A 4,394-nucleotide genomic window follows, 5' to 3' on the forward strand; every position below is an offset into this window, starting at 1 on the left:
GTGAGGCGGGGCCGGGCTGCGCTCGGCGCGGGGCCCGGCCGGCGCTTCCTCCGGGCCGTCCGCGGGCCCGCCTCCTCTGCGAGCAGCGCGGCGGAGGCCGCGGGGCTGGGCTGGGCTGTCCCCGGAGCCTGCCCGGCCGCGGCACCTGCGCCCCGGCGCGCTCTCTGCCGCAGCGGCAGCCCCGTGCCCGAGCAGGCTGGCGGCCGCTGCATCCACCGCTGCCAGCACAGGAGCCGGTGTTTAAATATGTGCAGCGATGGCTCGGAGCGTGGACCAGCTTCCGCTCCCTGGGACCCGGAGATCAGAGGCAATGAGCAGAACCTGAAGGAAGTTACACCCGAACATGAGGAAGAACTTCTTTATTTTGCAAGTGACCACTCAATGGAACATATTGCTAAGAGGTTATGGAGTCTCCTTCACTGGAGATACTCACTTCCAGATCCATGCTGTGGGATGGCTCTGTTTGACCCAGGATGTGGGACCAGAAGCCCCATTGTGGTCCCTTCCAACCTCACCCATTCTGGAATTCTGTAACCCAGAGCCACATGAAGCCACAGCAGGTCCCAGGACAGTGCCAGGAACAGCCCTGATTCCTGATGCCAGGCCTCGCCACATGGACACTGAGCAGACAGCACGCCCTGTCTCACTTCCCAAGGGGATCCCAGGAGATGATCAGTGTGAAGTGTTACCTGGGGCACACAGACCCCTCACTGCAGCAGGACCCAGGCAATGGGCAGGATCCAACTGGTGAGATGCCAGGCAGAGCTGGGGCCAAGATGTGAGCAGCTCTATCACCCTGGACCTTGGACTTGGCTGCAGGCAGTTCCCCTCCCCAGCCTGCAGCCCTTTGCCAGGTTCTGGGCAGGGCTGCCTGCCCCCCAGGCACAGCCAATGCCTGCTGCACATGCAAGAGGCACAGCCCCGCTTTGGCCTTGCCTGCAGGTCACATACACGTCTGCTTCTGTTCTAACATCTAAAATATGTTTTTCATAAGCCTCAGTCATGAACTGGGATGAACTTTTCAGTCACACTGTTATACATGTCTCCTTTAACCCATGAAATACATAAGAGTGAGGATTTCCTTATAATTACACAGAAATTCTAATTGAATTATTTTGAAAAGTTTGAAATAATTCTCAGTGCAGAGTTTATCCTGAGACCTCAGTTCCCAGCTGAGCCTGGGAAAGTAATTATGATGGTAATTATTTTTTCAGGTGAGCAGCAACTGATCTTCAGTGACTGTCCTACAGCGAACAGACCACAGAAAGACAGAAATCCCAGTAGAACGCCTGGACAGACAATCAGTACACATGAAAATGGCAGGATTTCTGTCTAATACTCAGAGTGCTGCAGGTGCACTGGCACACCTGACACCATACAAGAAGTTCTGTAAATCAAAAGGTTGATTTACAGAAATGTAAGGCTGAAGCACAGGCTTCATTCCTTTCATTTTATCCCTCAGCATCCAAGCACACTTAGTTCCCCTCCAGGGATAACACAGAATTCCCTGCTGGTGCCCATGATGCTGCAGCCCCTCCTGGGCTCATCCCTCCCCAGCTCTGGCATCCTGAGCATGGGAAGCACCTGGAGCTGTTGGAGAGAGTGCAGAGGAGGACATCCTCCAGAGATGATGCAGGGGCTGGAGCCCCTCTGCTCTGAGGAAAGTCAGGGAGAGCTGGGGTTGCTCAGCCAGGAGGAAAGGAGGCCCTGGGGAGCCTCACTGCAGCCAAGCAGGACTTGGGGGGCCCTGGGGACGGAGTGTTCAGCAGGGCCTGTAGCCAGAGGAGAAGGGGGCATGGATGGAAACTGGAGGAGCTCAATTTAGCTTTGAAATGAGGAAGATGTTTTTCTCCCATGAGGGTGGTGAGGCCTTGGAACAGGCTATGCAGAGAGACTGTGAAGCCCCATCCATGGGAACATTCAAGGCCATGTTGGAAGGGGCCCTAAGCAACCTGGATTGGTGGGAGGTTGATGAGGTTGGAACAAGATGGTCTTTAGAGACCCATCCAAGCCAAACCATTCAGGGATTCAATCATTTTACAAGAAAAAGCACCCAATCTGGAGGGCCCCTGGAACTCCTATAACTTCACAGCTCCCAGATTCATTGTATCACAGACAGCGTTCCAGGAGGAACTTCCAGAATCTCTTGATAAGCACAATGCAGCCATTGCCCTTGTACCCAGCAAAGCCTTCAGTCTGCTTGGAGACCACCCTTCACTCTGCTTGCGTCAGACTCTTCTCAGCTGCTCCTTGCTATTTACATCAGTCCTGAACTTTTCATGCTGCCTGGATCTCAGAACTAATCCCATCAAGATGTGCACTCCTCTCCTGGTGAAAGTACAGTGCCATTCCAGGGAGGGGGACAGTCCCTGACCGCCCAGGCAGGCTGGACCCCTGAATGGACATACAGGAATAACAGAGATGATGAACACAGTCTCTTCTGTATTTAGATATCTAAATTGTTAGAGTCTTCTGTAAATATGTTTATTAGATTCCAGGTGTTCTATAGGTCCCCTATACTGTAAATACATTTCTAAGGTTGCAGTTTTTATAGATGTCCTTTAGTCTGTAAATACGTTTGTTATGTTACTGTTTTAGATAGATCTTCTATATTGTAAATATTTTTATAGATTGCTTTTGTTATAAGAATTCTTATACTATGTATGTTCCGTAGTTTGTTGTTTTTTCTGCTCTTCTGTAAATACATTGTCTGTTGGGAAGGATGAAAATTTGACAAGAAAGTCTCACAGATATGTATGCTTGGCAGAAAGATTTTTGAATGTAGAATATGAAGAAGGAATAGAAATGAAAGCAAGTTTTGATATAGAAGAAAAGAACTGCAGAGGCAGTCTTACTGGATAACTATGAAGGCAAAGGCTATGTTAGTTAGAAGGGTTTTTTTGGCTTAGAGCAAAGATAAGCCCCTGCAGTGATGCCACCAAACCAGGCGGGAAACCTTTGGCCACCCTTCCTGCTGGAGCCACCCAGACTCCTGGGCTGAGCCACCATCGGGCCACAGGGATACAAAATGCACATTCACACTCTGAAGCTCATGACAGGCTTGAGTACTGCTGGAACCAGGATCTGGGGAGCAGCTTTTGCAGCTGCAGGGGCAAAGGCTTGGAGGAGCTCCTGCACAGCACACTCATTCCTTGCTGACCCGGAGCTTTCCTGAGGCGTTACTCCTGCGGGTGCCCTCAAGGGCAGACCATAGCATTTGCTTAGCACAGTCCTTGATGAGGAGTCTCCTGTCCTTGTGGCTGTAGCCCTTGAGACCAGAGTGCAGGACTTGCTGTCCTGTAACCTTGCCAAGACTTCACTCTTGCAAGTGCCTTCAAGGAATGACTGCAGCACTCGCTGACTCGGACATTTTCCGAGCCACCTTCTCCTGCAAGTAGCCATGAATCCAGGCAGTGACGTAGAGCACAGACCTGCGAGCGTGCCCAAGCTGGCCTGGGGAAAGAGGAGAAAGAAGGCCCTGGAACTGCTCCAGCACAGCAGCCTGAAGAGGTGGAGCAGTTCCAGTCACTGCAGAAGGATGAGTGGCAGAGCTGGGCTGCAGGGCTGGTGCCTGCAGCCATCTTGGCTCCCCTTCCCTTCCCTTCCCTTCCCTTCCCTTCCCTTCCCCATTCCCAGCCCCATCCCATCCCATCCCATCCCATCCCATCCCATCCCATCCCATCCCATCCCCTGGGGCCATGCCCATGGACAGGATGGAATAGGGGCCGGGCAGACACCCCACAGCCGTGCTCCGTGCCCTGGGCCGTCGCGGGGCTGTCCCTGCCTGGGCAGTGCAGGGCTGGGCTGTGTTCTCCGGCCTCTCCCGCAGCCCCTCAGCTCGGGCTGCGCTCGCTCTTTGCCAGGTGCAGCCGTGCAGCGCACACGAGAGCAGGAACGCACCCGTGGCCGCTTCCGCAGAACAGCGCAGGTACCTGCAGCCATCCCCACCTGGGCTGGGCCTGCTGGCACTGCTCAGCCCAGCACTGTGCTCGGAGCACTCCATGCAGCATCCCGGGCTTCTTGCCCTTCTTCTGCAGATGGTTTGCAAATTCATGAAGAGGATTCGGGAGGAAGAGAGCAGCGCCATGGGCACCGTGCTCAGAGCGTACTCTCCCATCTTCAAAACCAAGACCAGCGCTGCCCTGCTGGATATGCTTGTGGAGGAGGGTCCTTCCAGCCCAAAGCAAGTGAGCAGCCTGTGGCCTGGCTTTTCTCCTCCCAGCAATTGCTTGGCCTCCCAAGCCACGCCTGCTGCTCCCTGGAAGCCTTTGACGCCATGGCAGTGGGGTGGCAAGGGAAGCACTTCTCTGGGGCAGCTGGGCACATTCCTTCCTCCGGCAGCTTTCCAAGTCTCCCCTGCCTTCTCCAGGTGCCCGCCATGGTGAGGTACATCC

This window comes from Lonchura striata, chromosome 17 (genome assembly GCF_046129695.1).
Source record: "Lonchura striata isolate bLonStr1 chromosome 17, bLonStr1.mat, whole genome shotgun sequence".
Lineage (NCBI taxonomy): Eukaryota > Metazoa > Chordata > Aves > Passeriformes > Estrildidae > Lonchura > Lonchura striata.